The following is a 17,252-nucleotide window of genomic DNA, read 5'->3' as shown; positions in this document are numbered from 1 at the left end:
ATGAGCCAGGCCCATGAGTGGTTTTCTGTGGGTGCTAGGGAACTGAACCCTAGACAGAAGGCTTTGCAAGCAAGTGCCTTTAGCCACTGAGCTATTTCCAGACCTCAAGGAAATTTCTTAAAACAACATTACCTATAAGTTAAAACCTGGTGTCCCAGGCTGGAGAAATGGCTCAGCAGTTAAAGGTGCTTGCTTCTAAAGCCTAATAGCCTAAGTTCAACTCCTTAGTATCCATGTAAAGCCAGATGCACAAAAGTGACACATGCATTTGTACTGGCAAGAGGCCCTGGCACATCTGCCTGCCTGCCTGTCTTTCTCCTTCCCTCCCTCTCTGCTTGCAAATAATAAAATGCTTTTAAACCTTGGGCTAGAAAGATGGCTTTGCAGTTAAGGCACTTGCCCGCAAAGCCAAAGGACCCAGGTTCAATTCCCCAGGACCCATGTAAGTCAGATGCACAAGGTGGCACATGCATCTGGAGTTCATTTGCAGTGGCTGGAGACCCTGGCATCCCCATTCTCATATTTAATTTTTTTATTTTATTTATTTTGAAACTTGCTGTCCCTTGATCCCACCACCACATTAATAGGACCATTTATGAGTATAGTGCTAACGAAAGGGAAGCATGTTTTATCACTTTTTTCCCCTTAGCTGTTCAGAATTTCAACTTACATTGCAAACATTTCTGTATGGTTTTATAACTGGTTAACTTCCTCTATTACCATTTAATGTTAAGATAAAATGAAGGGCCAGGTATTGTGGCACAAGCCTGCAGTCCCAGTACTTAAAAGGCTGAGGTAAAAGGATTGCCTTGAATTTGAGGCCAGCCTGGACTACCTAGCAAGATGCAAGACCCTGTGTCAGAAAGAGAAAGACAGACAGGTCATTATATTACAATTGGGGTTTTGGTGTTTGTGTAGTGCGTGTGGTGTATGTGTGTGGATATGTAGATGTGTATGCCTCGGATGCATGTTTCCCGAAGCCAGATGATTACGTGCGTATCTTCCTCTATTTCTATTGCTTGTCCCCTTATTTCCCTGAGACAGAGTCTCTCACTAAAACCGGAGCTTGCTGTTTTGGTGACCACCAAGCACCAGACTTCCTCTTGTCTCCACCCCACTGGGCACTGGAGTTACAGGCAAGCACAGCCATGCCTGGCTTTGGTTTTTGTTTTTGTTTTTGTTTTTGTTTTTTCTTTGAGAGTTCTGGGCTTAAACTCAGATCCTCGTGCTGGTATAGCGAGTGCTCTGATCCACTGAGCCATCTCTCCAGCCTGTTTTTTTTTTTTTTCTAATGTTTTTATTTATTTGAGAGCGACAGACACAGAGAGAAAGACAGATAGAGGGAGAGAGAGGGAATGGGCGTGCCAGGGCTTCCAGCCTCTGCAAACGAACTCCAGATGTGTGCACCCCCTTGTGCATCTGGCTAACGTGGGACCTGGGGAACCGAGCCTCGAACCAGGGTCCTTAGGCTTCTCAGGCAAGCGCTTAACCGCTAAGCCATCTCTCCAGCCCTCCAGCCTGTTCTGATTTACTTATTTTCTGTGAGGGCTTTTACTCTCTCCGTCCCTGGCATGGATGAATGCATGAATTCAAGAACGTTTCATCATGCCAAACTGCAACAAGCAGGACTTTCACTGGGCAGACACTGAAACTGGATCTCTTTTCTTAGCTAACTTCCCAGTGGTTTCTGTCTCCACCCCCCCCCCACACACACACACACACACGGAAGAGATGTGAAAACTGCAAGTCATCAAGCTCTGTGAACCTTCACAGAGGAGCTTAAAGTTAGCTGAAGGGGAAGAAGAGACAGAGAAAGAAATTTGTTATCAACAATCCGCACTTCTTTCTTTTGAGGGGGGGTGGGAGTTGAGATAGGGTCTTACTTTATCCCAGGCTGACCTGGAACTTGTAGCAATCCTCCTACCTCTGCCTCCCCAGTGCTGGGATTATAAGCATGGCTCCACCATGCTGGCCAACATCTACAACTTCTAATCAAAACTTCAAAATAGGGCTGAAGCTATGGCTTAGCCATTAAGGTGCTTGCCTGCAAAGCCTAAGAACCCAGGTTCGATTCCCCAGTACCCACATAAAGCCAGATGCACAAGGTGGCACATGTGTCTGGAGTTTGTTTGCAGTGGCTGGAGGCCCTGACCCACCCATTCTTTCTCTATTTGACTCTTTCTCTCTCTCTTGATCTCTCTCAAATAAATAAAATATCTTAAAAACTTCAAAATAGGGCTGGAGAGCTTAGAGGTTAAGGTGCTTGCCATGAAGCCTAAGGATCCAGGTTCGATTCTCCAGGTCCTGCATAGGCCAGATGCACAAGGTAGCACATGCATCTGGAGTTTGTTTGCAGCGGCCAGAGGCCCTGGGGTGCCTATTCTCTCTCTCTCTAATAAGTAAATAAATATTAAAAAATAAAATAAAGCTCTTCAGGGCCAGTGTTTAGAGGCACTCGGAATGGTCCAGCGTTTGACATGCCGTCGTAGGCTTTCCTACAACACAGCCACTAACAAAACTAGGCTGTCCTGAACCCCTGGTAATAGAATTGTTTGCCTGTACACAAAGAAGGTCGGGAAAGCACCAAAGTCAGCATGCGGCATGTGCCCAGGCCGACTTCGAGGGTTTTGTGCTATGAGACCTAAAGTCCTTATGAGATTGTCCAAAACATAAAAACATGTCAGCCGGGCCTATGGTGGTTCCGTGTGTGCTAAATGTGTCCGTGACAGGATCGAGCGAGCTTTCCTTACTGAGGAGCAGAAAATCGTTGTGAAGGTGTTGAAGGCACAAGCAGAGAGTCAGCAAGCTAAATAAATATGAAGCTTTTTTAAATAATAAAAACCAAGGCTTGTTATGTGACTTTATGCTAAAAAAATTAAGTAAATAAAATAACTTTAAAATAATCTCCCATAGTTACCAATGATTGGAAGAGATGACATTGGCTAATTGAAAATCAGGGTTAGCTAGCTCATGGTCGTGGTACTCTTGGAAGCTCTTCCCCATAACCACATTTGTCTTCTCTCACCTGAGTCAAGCTCTGAATGCCCTTCCCCGTCTTCCCTGTGTGGACTCGAAGGCCCTTCACAGCATCCCCTTAGTTCTCTTCTCTGTTCCTTTCCACATGTCTCATCATCTTCCAACCCACTGTATAATCTACTGATTCATTCTACTGTCCATCTTTGGCTACTAAAATATAGGGTTCTAAGGGCAGGAGGGTTTTTTTTTTTTTTTGTCCATTTTGTCATCAAAATGTGCACACCTAGAAAAGTCCTTGATAGCTTGTAGGTAATTAATATTTTCCAACTTAATTAACTGAATGAATAAAAGAAAAATTAAAGGAATTACCAACCAATCACCTACTTTCCAGAGAAAAGCAAATACCATTAAATAGACATGTAGATGTAGTGTTGGCAAAAAGCAGCCCCTTCTCCACCCTCCATGATTGCTGCCTGCTGACTGGGAGACCCAGGCCAGTGTCCTGAAACTCCACAGCTCTGAGCTGCATACAAGGGAGAACCACTGGTCTAACAGAACACGACTGCCACCCTGCCTGTGATTAAGGCTAATAGCCCAAGTGAAATTCACTAAGGTGAGTCAGGCTGCTGATGATAATCAGTATTTTCATTAGAAATTTCATTTTACCAGCTAAATACTTATACCAGTAATTTTATATCAGACACAACTGGGATCCTATGTCCAACAGGATTATAATTATAAGAAGCACTTGTTTCTGTTTAGCTTGCTAGAATGTAATTTCTGATAGTGAGCATTTAAATTATTTCCAAACTCTAACAAGGTCTTACCAATGACCTTTGGAGATGCATCATTTCAAATTATCCTACCAAATCTCTGAACGTTTTGGCAATATTTTTTTAATCAAGTGCAAGCACACACATAAAGATCCAATCGCTATAATGAAAGCTATGATTATTCTACCCAGCAGTTAGCCTTCAACTCACCTGCCAAGTCAGACGAGAAAGACAAAAGGACATTACTGAGTTGCAGTTTACCTTCATGGGAACTCAGTTTGTCCTTTAATTTTGCTGTTTACAATTTGCTTGGAATACAATGCAATCTGTATTTTAAATTCAGTCATTGTACATGAAGATTTTTATAATCTTCAGTGGGAAAAGATGGGATGAAAGGTAGGAAGAAAATGAAAAAAGGTAAAATGAGGGGTTGGGGAGATGCGTCAGTGGTTAAAGGCACTTGCATGCAAAGCCTGTGGCCTGAGTTTAATTCCCCAATACCCATATAAAGCCAGACTCAAAAAGTGGTGCAAGCCGGGCGTGGTGGCACATGCCTTTAATCCCAGCACTTGGGAGGCAGAGGTAGGAGGATTGCCGTGAGTTCGAGGCCACCCTGAGACTCCATAGTGTTCCAGGTCAGTCTGGGCCAGAGTGAGACCCTACCTCAAAAATCCAAAAAAAAAGTGGTGCTAACACCTGATGTTCACTTGCAGTGAGTGATGAGACCCTGGTGTGCACACACGTGCACACATGTAAATAATATATATTTTTTAAGCCAGGTAAAAAGATTTCAGTACTTTAAGAAAGCCATCAAGGAGCTGGGACTGGAACTCCATTGGCAGAATCTTGCCTAGCATGCACCAAGTCCTGAGTTCAATCCCCAGCACCCCAGAAACAAGGCATGATGGCACATGCCTATAATCCCAGTGCTTGGGAGATGGAAACAAGTTGATCAGAAGTTCAAGGTTACCCTCAGCTACACAGTGAGTCAGAGGCCAGCCTGGGATATATGAGAGCCTGTCTCAAATTAATTAAAAATAAGCAAGTAGATTTTTAAAAGCCATCTTGAGACGAGGGTACAGTTAGGGTGACTGGACCCCTGAAAGTGAAAAAGGCAAGAAAGTCTGCACTTGCTAGAAATCAAATATGATCTGATTTCTTTTTTTTTTTAATTATTTATTTATTTGAGAGCAACAGACAGAGAAAGACAGATAGAGGGAGAGAGAGAATGGGCAGGGCTTCCAGCCTCTGCAAACGAACTCCAGACGCGTGCGCCCCCTTGTGCATCTGGCTAACGTGGGACCTGAGGAACCGAGCCTCGAACCGGGGTCCGTAGGCTTCACAGGCAAGCGCTTAACCGCTAAGCCATCTCTCCAGCCCTAATCTGGTTTCTTATCTCTTGTCTAGTTCCCTAGATAATGTTTTTCCACAATCAGCCAGGACCCTTCCTGGGAGGGAGGTCTTTCATAGGATTTAAACATTGTGGTTGGTCAAGTTCAGCCCCGAGAACTTGGTGCTAGGGCTAACCTGTTCTTGAGACAGCCCTTAGCCCTAACTACCCAGCTGTCCCTCTGGCTGATCCAAGCCAGAAGACAGCCCACCCTTAGGTTATAAATACGTTTGCAAGGGGAGGGCAGGCTCTGGACCACTTGGGAACTTCCACCTGTGGATGAGTTTTTCCTTCCTGCTGGCCCAGGCCCAGGTGGGAGGGTCCCTACCACTTACTCTCCACATGGGGTCCTTTATCTTCTCCAGTTCCCCACATGGCAGGAGCTCCTTGAACTTTTTTTTAAAATTTTTTTATTTGAGAGTGCAAAGACAGATGCATCACCAAAAAGCGTGCCCCAGTGTTACTGGTTTTGAGAGCAGTGAGTCTCAGGAACCTTTCAAGCCAGTGGCACTGAGCTGTTTGACTTGCAACTCACTGTAAAGAAAGTGTAAGAGAAAAGCAAAAGAACACCAGACTTGACCGCTACAGACTGTTTATTAGAGAAAACATCAAGGACCTCAGCTTTCCAGCTTTCCAGCTTTCCAGCTTTCCGGTTTTCCGGCGGGATGTTGGCTGAAGCACTGGGCCAGGCTGGGGTGTAAGCTTATAAGGAGGCTCCTAAGAAAAACAGACTGGACCAGGTGCAGTTGATAAGAAAATTGTAGCTGTTTGTGTCCTAGTTCAGAATAGGTTTCTTCAGCAAGGAATACCTAAAGGAGGATACTCAGATGGTCTCTGGTCCTTCAAGGCCAAAGTACATCAATCAGGGAAGGATATCAAACTTCTTTATTGCCGCAAGCTTTAGAGATAGCTATTAACTCCTTAGTTCCCTTTACTTTTCAGGGAAGGCTATTAACCCTTCACTCACAAAGAATTTACAAGTGTAGATGTTTTAGAAAGGGAAGTATAGCAAAAAGTAAAAGTAAAGCAGACAAACTCTCAGGCTGGGAGCGATCTCAGGACGGTAGCCACTTAAGTGACTTGGATTGTGGCTTTTTATGTCCTTGGGGATGTAAATTAAGTATCAGGTAGGGGTGGATTGGATAGTTCACTCTGGATGTATGTTTGTCAGGGGAGGGCTCCTGCTAGGCTGATAAAATAGACAAATGATTGCTGACTTTGTTTATTTTTATTTTTATTTATTTATTTGAGAGCAACAGACAGAAAAAGAGGCAGAGAGAGAGAGAGAGAGAGAGAAGAGAGAGAGAGAGAGGGCATGCCAGGGCCTCCAGCCACTGCAAATGAACTCCAGATACATGTACCCCCTTGTGCATCTGGCTAACATGGGTCCTGGAGAATTGAGCCTCAAACCGGGGTCCTTAGGCTTCACAGGCAAGCGCTTAACTGCTAAGCCACCTCTCCAGCCCCTGATTGTTGACTTTGTATGTGTGGGCCTGCTGACTTCCTGGTGAGTCAGCACAAGTCAGGGCCCTTCGGATTCCTTGACTCTGCTTTCTGGACTTATTATAGTCTTTGTGCTCATTGGCTATCTGCTTATTCCTTTTGGGCCTGAAACCCCGACAAGCTGCCTACAAAAAGGGGGCTCTTTTATTCCTAATCCTGATCACCAGTGGAGGTGGTACCGAGAAACTGCATCTCTGGAGCCTGCTGCATGACGTACAAGCAGCTTGGTTAGTTGAGTGTCTCACTGAGCCATTGTTTACTGTTTCTATAACCTTGGAGGTGGGTCTTGTGACTCTTGTAATTTTCAGGAAAGTCCTAAGACCTGTGACTTATTTACTTATGGAGTCTTTTGAGTCTGCCAATGTTTCAACATGGAGGAACTTGCGACACACTATCAAACCTACATAGACATTGCATGTTGGTATGTAGCAAATAGTCAATATGTAAGAGGTTAGATACTGGGTGTAATTTAAGTGAGAAAAGTTGACTTTTACAGGAACTGGACTTGTGATCCTTCTGTCTTAGTCTCCGAAGTGCTGGGAATATAGGTATAAGTTCCCATGTCTGATTTAGGAGCTGTTTTTCAAATGGTATTTCATTCTGGCTTTAGATAACATGATCTTTCTCCCAAATCTTAGGAACCAATCTGTGACTTTCCTATTGGGACTTGATCTTTTCAATGCAAAAGACACAGCACTCAAAGGGGATAAAAGTTTATTCTGGAGCCAAATATGAGTGACCATGGCCTGGGAACAGATTTAGGTTATCCCAAATTCCATGTTTACAACATGTTAACAACTTCATGAAGGTTTTATATTTACAGAACAAAAGAAAACCAAGGCTTTTCAAATACTTTTCAAATACATTGGCTGACCATCAGGTAGATGGGTTACAACAAAGCAGGAAATCTCCACCACAGGCCTCAGATACTATCTGATGACATTCTTAGCCCTTGGATTCGTGAAAGCTGGTAGTCTGTCAGTACATTCCAAAAACTGTGCACCTGATCAATTGATAGTCAAGTGGATGTTAGGTCAGACACAGAGGTGGGTGATAACGGCTATTGAGAGGCCAAAGGTAGCCCTTGGCTTTGGTCTTGCAACATTCCATCTCTCTGTGATCACAGGAGTATTATCAGCCAATTCAGCTTTGCTGGAAGGAAGATGTAGAGCTTTTCTGGGAACTTTAGTTCACAATCCAAATGGCATGTTTTTATTTGTTTTGTTTTTAAGATTTTATTTTTATTTATTTATTTATTAGAGACAGAAAGAGACACAGAGAGAGTGACAATGGGCACGCCAGGGCCTCTAGCCACTTTGCAAATGAACTCCAGGTGCATCTGGCTTACATGGGACCTGGAGAATAGAATCAGTGTTCTTAGGCTTTGCAGGCATATGCCTTAACTGCTAAGCCCTCTCTGCAGCCCTATTTGTTTGTTTTATTAGGGATTGAACCCAGAGCCGTATACATGCTAAGTAGGCATTCTGAACTAAACTACATCCCCATTCTTTTTATCTTTGAGACTGGGTCTCAAAAAGCTACCCAGGGGCTAGAGAGATGGCTCAGTGGTTAAGGTGCTTGCCTGCAAAGCCTAAGGGCCTAGGAATTCCCCATTACCCATGTAAGACCAGATGCACAAAGTGGTACATGCTTTTGGAGTCTGTTTACAGCAGTTAGAGGCCTTGGTGCATTCATGCTCTTTCTCTCTTCCCCTTCTCTCTGTTTGCAAATAAATTTTTAAATACTATTAAAAGGGGAGGGGGGCTGGAGAGTTTTCTTAGTGGTTAAGATGCTTGTTTGCAAAGCCTAAGAACTCATGTTCAAATCTCCAGGTCCCATGCAGCCAGACGCACACTGACACAAAGCACACAATACTGCACATATGCCACAGGGAGGCACACACGTCTGGAGTTCATTCACTGCTAAGCCCTCTTCAACCCATTCTTTTTTCATTTTTAATGTTTTCCGTTAATTTAGTTATTGGTAAGCAGGGGGTGGGGGATGGTGCAGCAGGGCCTTTCTCCCTGCAGACAAACTCTAGATGCATGTGCCACTTTGTACATCTGGCTTTACACGTGCACTGTGGAATCAAATCCAGGGCCATCAGCCTTTGCAAGCAAGGATCTTTAACTGCTGAGCCAACCTTCCATTCCATCATTTGGGATTTCTTTTATTTTAAATATTTTCTTCATTTATTTATTTGCAAGCAGAGAGAGAATATGAATGGGAGCAACAGGGTATCTAGCCACCTCAACTGAATTTTAGATGCATGCACCACTTTGCACACCTGGCTTTATGTGGATACTGGAGAATTGAACCCAGGTTGTTAGGCTTTGCAGGCAAGCACCTTAAACTCTTAGCCATCTCCCCAGCCCCTCATTTGGGATGCCTTTAACCATCTTCACAAGTTATAGCAAATGTCATAAGAAACACTACAATGTAATTATTAAGCCAGCTACAGTTTTACATTTGTAAAATTATAATAACTTACAATTTAAATTTATAACTAAATTCAGACGAAACTGATTTGTAAGAAAAGTCCAGGACTGAAGAGATGGCTTAATGGTTAAGGCACTTGCCAGCAAAACCAAAGAAGCCGGGTTCTATTCCCCAGTATCCACATAAAGCCAGATGCACAAGGTGGCAGCTATATCTAGAATTAATTTGTAGGGGCTAAAGCCCCTGGCATGTCTGTTGTCTCTCTCTCTCAAATAAGTGAACAAAATATTTTTATAATGAAAAGTTCAGTGTTTTCAGAAAATTGTCTCACAAGAATCATTTCTTCTATATGTTTTAAAACTTGTCTTTTATGACTGATTGCAATTCTGTGCACTTAGTTGAACAGATTGTAATTTTTCTGATATTTATTTATTTATTGACATAGGGTTTCACTCTAGCTCAGGCTGACCTGGAATTCACGATGTAGTCCCAGGGTGGCCTCGAACTCACAGTGATCCTCCTACCTCTGCCTCCCTAGTGCTGGGATTAAAGACAGATGCCACCATGCCTGGCTCTGTTGTTTTTTTGAGGTCGGGTCTCACTCTAGCACAGGCTGATCTGGAATTTACTATGTAGTCTCAGGTTGGCCTCAGTCTCACTGATCCTCCTACCTTGGCCTCCCAAGTGATAGGATTAGAGGTGTGAGTCACCATCCCCAGGAAATTTTATTAGCACGCATGCCAGTGTGTGTGTATGGGCACTCCAGGGCCTCTTGTCACTGCAACAAATGGCCACCAGACACTTGTACCACTTTTTTGTTTGTTTGGGTTTTGAGGCAGGGTCTCACTCTAGTCCAGGTTGATCTGGAGTCCATTACGTAGTCTCAGGCCAGACTCAAGCACCTAGTGATCCTCTTACCTCAGCCTTCAGAATGCTGAGATAAAAGGTATGAGCCACTATTTTTCAAATTTATTTGTATATTGGTGTCTTAATTTCATGATATAGTGGTCAGTGAACATACGTCCCATTATTTTTATCCTTTTAAATATATTGAGGTTTACTTTATGGCTAAACATGTGATCAGTCTTGGAGCATAAGGGTACCTGAGAAGAGTGTTTTCTGCTCTTGTTTCTCTTTATGGTGCATGTCACACTCAGGGCTTTGCACATTGTAGCAGTTACCATCAAATTGCTGAGACAGAACACCTCACCAAAATCAATCTATGGAAGAAAATGGTGTATTTCAGCATACAGTCCCAAGGGGAATTTTCATCATGGTGGGGAAAGCACAGCATGAGCAGGAAGCTGGCTCACATCATCATACATCAGCAAGAAAGAAGTAGTCTAAGTGAACTAGCCTGAAGGTGGGCTTTACTACCCCAAACCTGCCTCCAGCAAGGCTCCACCTATCACAACTTTTCCAAATTGCCACCAGCTCATGTGATTCAAACCATGTAAGCCTATGGGGGGCATTTTATTCAAACCATGACACACATGTTGAACATTCTACCACAGTGCAACAACCTCATACTCCCAGCCCCTAGCTCTGCCCATTTTATTATGTTGCCTAGTTGCCCACATATTCTGTCCTTATTCATCTTTTGCCTAGCTGTTCCATTGAATTTTGTTGGTATTTTTTTTGTCATCCATTATTTTTTAAACAAGTTCTGTCAAATTTTATTAAAGAATAATTCACATGGTTTACTTTTTACCAGTCTGTTCTAGCATGATTCTAATGTCAAAAATCACCTGGGCAGGTATTGGAAAGGATGAACAATTTCACTTTGTCCTGTCTGATCATCTTCAGAGTCTGCCTCTACCCCAGCACTTACTTTCCACTTTTATTGTACCTCAGAGCCTGGAGAGGATGGAGTCCAGAGGTTTCTTCTACCACCCAAACATTTCACACAGCCCTGAAACCTCATGTGTGCCACCTCAACATCAGATCCAGTCTTCTGAAACTGAGTCCTTCAATAAAACCTCCAAAGCCATGGAGGGCCTCCTTAGCTCCCTTTGCAATCCTTCAAACATCAATGGCATGCTGTCTACCTGAGTGTTCAGGTCTACTAATTCAGCTAAGACTCAGCCCTCCATGTGAATCAGCAACTGGCTCCACCTCTACCCATTATTGCAAGAATTGAAGTTTCCAACTTCTGTCAGTTGTTTTTTTCATGAATCTTGACACTATTATTAGGTACATAGGTATTTAAAATTATTCTTTTGTTTATCTATTTTGAGACAGGGTCTTATTTTAGCCCAGGCTGGTCTTGAACTGATAACAAGATGACAATTCTCCTATCTCAGCCTCCCAACTGCAGGGATTAAAAGCTGTGCCACTGTGCCTGGCTTCTATTATGTTTTTTTGATACCAGACTGATTTTTTTTTTTTTTTTTTGAGATAGGGTCTCACTCTAGCCCAGCTCAAGCTGACCTAGAATATACTATGTACTCTCAGATGGGCCTTGAACTCATGGCAATCCTCCTACCTCTGCCTCCTGAGTGCTGGGATTAAAGGCATGTGCCACCACGCCCAGCCAACACTGATCTTTTTATCATCATAAAATGTCTCAATTTTGTGTTTTATAAATTTTGTTTGCTATTTAATTATTTCTTTGAGACAGTCTTACTCTGGCCTAGGCCTGTCCTTGAGCTCACAGCAATCCTTCTGCCTCAGCCTCTCCAGTGCTGGAATTATACATAAGAGCCACCGTAGTTGACCCTCTTGGCAGTTGCTGTTCTCATCCCTCTGGCCCCATTCTTTTACTGCCACTATTGTGTCTTTGATTCTAAAGTGTGTCTCCTCTAGATGGCACAGAGCTAGATAAAGGTTTTCTTTTGCTTTGTGGAATAAGACAAGCACTCAATCAAATGAACTATACCTACCCAGTCCCCTAGACCTGGTTCCACAACCTCTGTGTCTTACTGGATTAATATATTTACACTTAATGTTGGTGTTGATACAGCTGATGTGCGCTCACCACTTGTTTTCTACATGTCTCATGCTTTTTCCTTTATTGCTTTTCACTGATTCCTGTTCCATAAGGTAAATATTTCCTAGTACAGCATTTTAACATTTTTTCCCCTTCCTTCTTCTCTTCTTTTTCATTATTCTCTTGGCGATGGCTCTAGATCTTTCCATATCCAACTTACCGAAAGCAGGTTCAGATTTGTGCTCACTGTAGTCCATGAGCTAAAGAAACGTGTGTTCACTGTACATGTGTGCACACTAGATTCCAGTGAGCTATGTAGAGCTAAAGAGAAACACGTGTGATCATTGGATTCCAGTGAACTACGGAGAAACATGTGTGATCACTGGATTTCAGTGAGCTATAGGAACATCACTTCTCAGGACCTATTCCCTTCCCTTTTTGTAGTAGTATTGTTACACATGCTATAGCTGTAAATGTTTCTGTAAATTGATATAAACATCCTGCATGTAATTTTGCATATTTTAAAATTATTATTTTAATTAATTGACTGATTTGCCAAAGAATGGGCATGTCAGGGCCTCCAGCCACTGCAAATGAACTCCAGATATGTGCACCCCCTTGTGTGTCTGACAAATGTGGGTTCTGGGGAATTGAACCTGGGTCCTTTGGCTTTGCAAGCAAATGCCTTAACTGCTAAGCCAGCCCTCCAGCCCCAATTTTGCATAGTCTAAAGCAGCTAAGAATGCAAAGGAATGAAATGTATGTTTATAGTTTTTGTTATATGAACCTTCTTTTGATTATTTCTGATAATCTTCACCTGATCTGTGGGTTTGCATTTGGTTTCCTTCACCCATTGCTATGGAGCCATGGATTTGTTTCACTCAGCTATTTTCTGAACCCAGTGCAACTTTGATCTCATTAGTTTTCTTTGTGCTGTTATTGGCAAGACATTCATTTAGCCTGTCTTTTATCATTGTACAGTTATCTTTACCAGGGCTCTGTCTTCTCTGGCTGTTTCATACAGCCAAAGAACTTTATATCTTTTAAGATAGATCTGCTAGCAACAAGTTATATTTACTTTTTTTTTTTTTGAGGCAGGATCTCACTCTAGCCAAGACTGACTTGGAACTCACTATGTGGCCCAGGCTGGCCTCGAACTCATGGTGGTATTACTACCACAGTCTTGCAAGTGCTAGTATTATAGCTATGAACCACCACACATGGCCCCAATTTGAGGGGTTTTTTTGTTTGTTTTTATTTTTGTTTATCTTAATACTTATTCATTTAATGAATTTATTTATTTATGTGCAAGCAGAGGGAAACAGACAGAGAATGGGTGTACCAGGGTCTCTAGCTGCTGCAAATGAACTACAGGTGCATGCATCACTTTGTACATATGGCCTTCTGTGGGTACTGGGGAATTGAACCCCAGTCACTAGGCCTTGCAGTCAAGGGCCTTAGCTCATGAGCACTCTCTCTAGCCCTATTTTTATGGCCCTCCTATCTCAGCCTCCCCAGTGATGGGATTACAAGTGTGAGCCACTATACCTGGCTTCACCTTCATTTATAAAATAGTTTTGTATATAGGATTGTTGGTTGACAAGACTTGGGATTTTTTTTAGCATACCATCACCTCCTCTATTATTATTACTAGTATTATTAATTTTTTTCCAAAGTAGGGTCTCACTGTAGCCCAGGCGGACCTGGAATTCACTATGTACTCCCAGGCTAGTCTTGAACTCACAACAATCCTCCTACCTCTGCCTCCTGAGTGCTAGGACTAGCTCCTCTAGTATTTGCGATTCATTTTTTCCTCATGTGTGTGTAGGATGTATGTACACTTGTGTGTGTGAGTACAGATATGCACATGCCATGGCACGCACATGGAGATCAAAGGACAGTCTCCCACCTTTGTCTTTGCTTTCCTCCTTGCTTGAGGCAGGGTCTTTTGTTCACCACTGCATATGTCAGGTTACCTGGCCTAAGAGCTTCCGGAGATTCTCCTCTCTCTCTCCTATGCTGGAATTAGAAACCTGCCCTACTATATATACCCTGCTTTATGTGTTCTTGGAATCTGAACTCCACACTTGCACAGCAAGTCAGATGATGTTCTAACAGCAAGGTATGTGGGCGAGAAAATGAATGCCCCAGGAGCTAAGGTCAAAAACTGTAACTCTAGCTGTAACATGGTGGTACATACCTTTAATCCCAGCCCTTGGGAGGCTGAGGTAGGAGGATCACTGTGAGTTTGAGGTCAGCCTGAGACTACATAGTAAATTTAATATCAGCCTGGACTAGAGCAAGACCCTACCTCAAAAAAAAAAAAAAATTGTGACTCTAAAATGTTCTATTCCCCTGGACCTTGGTGATCTAGAACTCTTCTCTCTACAGATAGAGCAAGCTAAAACCAAAAAGTTTACTGTTGCAACTCAAAGAAGTTTCCAAAGTGCTAATTAACTAAGAATATGTAAGTACACACACTACGGTGCCTGAGATACAAGTTCTTTCTCACTTACATACACACATAAAAAGACGATACTGAAGAGTATGTCTGCAATTTCATAGCGTAGAGAAAAGGGCTTACCATGTCCAGCTTTTGGAGGAAATTGCATTTAATGAAAGACCTTAATGTCTGAATCACCAACCCTGCATGTGGGAATCCAACCAAACTGCAGAGAAAGCCTGTGGTAAAGGTTATTGAGGAGGGGAGCACACCTTCCTCCCTCCATGATCACATCTGGACTCAGAGTGCCAAAACACTGATGGGGTTTACACAGAACCTGCCGGTTCGAGGCCACATTGCTAAAGCAGAGAAAAGACACTATGGGTGAGGGGTTTGGGCTGGGGTAAACATGGACTCCTTTCTTTCTTTTATATTTATTTAGTTTGGTTTTTTGAGGCAGGGTCTTACTCTACAGCCCAGGCTGGCTTGAATTCACAGTAATACTCCTACTTCAGCTTCCTAAGTGCTGCTCTTAAAGTCATGAGCTACCAGGCTGGGCAGGCTCCATTATTTCTCTCTCTCTTTTTTTTCTCCCCCCAAAGATAGGGTCTCACTCTCACCCAGGCTAACCTGGAATTCACTATGTGGTCTCAGGCTGGCCTCGAACTCACAATGATCCTCCTACCTCTGCCTCCCGAGTGTTGGGATTAAAGGTGTGTGCCACCACGTCCAGCCAAGCTCCATTATTTCTAATGAGAATCTACTAGTTTTGATGATGTTCCCTTTTTAGTAATGAGTCTTATTTCTCCTGATGCTTCAAGATTTTCCCCTTTGCCTTTCAGCATTTTTTTGTATGTGTACATGTATGTGGTGTGCATGTATATGTGTGTAGGTAGTGTATACAGGCATGATTGCACATATGTGCGGGTGCATGTGGGGGTCACAAATCAACATCACGTGTCTTCCTCAATCAATCTCCAGTTTATTCTTTTTGTTGCTTGTTTTTGTTTTTGAGGTAGGGTCTCTCTCTAGCCCAGCTGTCCTGGAATTCACTATGTAGTCTCAGGATGGCCTTGAACTCACAGCGATCCTCTACCTCTGCCTCCTGAGTGCTGGGATTAAAGGCGTGCACCACCATGCGTGGCTACTTTATTTTTTGAGAAGGAATCACTCACTGAACACATTCAGCTTAACCATCTAGCAAGCAAGCTGTAAGGATCCTCCTATCTCTTCCTCCCCAGTGGTGGAATGATAGGTGCAAGCACACCTGCCTTTACATGGGTATTAGGAATTCAAACTCAGGTCCTGATGCTTGTGTAGCAACCACTTCACTGACAAAACCACTTCCCCAGCTCCCTTTCAGCATTTATTTTGTTTGTTTGTTTGTTCATTTTTATTTATTTGAGAGTGATAGACACAGAGAGAAAGAGGCAGATATATAGAGAGAATTGGTGCGCCAGGGCCTCCAGCTACTGCAAACGAACTCCAGGTGCATGTGCCCTCTTGTGCATCTGGCTAACATGGGTCCTGGGGAATCGAGCCTCGAACCGGGGTCCTTAGGCTTCACAGGCAAGTGCTTAACCGCTAAGCCATCTCTCCAGCCCCTTTCAGCATTTTTGATCATGCTACATCTGTCCATGTATTTCTTTTTTTTTATTAAAATATTTTATTTTTATTTATTTGAGAGTGACAGACAGAGAGAAAAAGAGGGAGAGTGAGAGAGAGAGAGAGAGAGAGAATGGGCGCGCCAGGGCCTCCAGCCACTGCAAACGAACTCCAGACGCGTGCGCCCCCTTGTGCATCTGGCTAACGTGGGTCCTGGGGAGCCAAGCCTCGAACTGGGGTCCTTAGGCTCACAGGCAAGTGCCCTTAAACCCTAAGCCATCTCTCCAGCCCAGTCCATGTATTTCTTGGAATATTTATTTTTCCTTCTTCTGAACTGGCCATAATCTTCAGTGACATTTTGAACAGCAGTATTAAGGGCAAATATTCTTGTAACTGACCTAGGAAGGTAACATTCAGTCTTTTACCATGAAGTGAGATGTTAGCTGTAAGTTTTTCCTAGAATCTTTCTTTTTGGAAGTGGGGGAGGGAGAAATAGGGAATCAAAAGTGGGTCCTTTGGCTTTGCAAGCAAGTGCCTTAACTGCTAAGCCATCCCTCCAGCTCATATTTTAGATATTTGATATTGCTATGTCTTCAAGTTGACTTATAATTCTACCATTGTCTAGACTTCTGCTCATTTAGCCAGTGAATTATTTTGGATGTTATGCTATTCAGTTACATTTTTAAAAAAATCTGAGCTTGATGTAGTGGCATACACCTTTAATCCCAGCACTTGGAAGGCAGAAGTAGGAGGATCACCATGAATTCGAGACCACCATGAGACCACATAGTGAGTTTCAGGTCAGCTTGGACTAGAGAGAGAGACCCTACTTTGGGCAGGGTGGCGGGGGGGAACTTCCACTTTTCAGTGGGTTCATGTTTTCCTATGAATAATTTATCATGGTTCTGACAGGTGAACTTCTTCATCTCTCTCATTATGTTTTAAATGACAGGTTTTTTTCCCCTTCTGGCTATGTGTCACATTCTCCTGCTTTTATTGACTGCATGATACCATAAGTTACATAGCATTATCCAGATTTTGTAGTCTTCCCTTAAAGGGTGTTGGACCTTGTTCTCAAGGCAAAGTGTCTGCAGATCTCCTTGATCTTTTGAAGTGTGTGTTTTAGTTGTGTTACTTAAGTGTGGAATGCTTTCTGATAAGGAGAGATTGGCCTTTCCGCCAGCCTCACTTTGC

General features: G+C 43.0%; 1 pseudogene; it reads left to right on the top strand.

The window, feature by feature from the left end:
* The first annotated feature begins 2,460 nt into the window (after positions 1-2,460).
* On the top strand, positions 2,461-2,814 carry LOC105944341 (annotated as a pseudogene).
* Positions 2,815-17,252: the final 14,438 nt, after the last annotated feature.

This window comes from Jaculus jaculus, chromosome 6, assembly GCF_020740685.1.
Source record: "Jaculus jaculus isolate mJacJac1 chromosome 6, mJacJac1.mat.Y.cur, whole genome shotgun sequence".
NCBI lineage: Eukaryota > Metazoa > Chordata > Mammalia > Rodentia > Dipodidae > Jaculus > Jaculus jaculus.
This window is presented reverse-complemented; position numbering and strand designations above follow the sequence as displayed.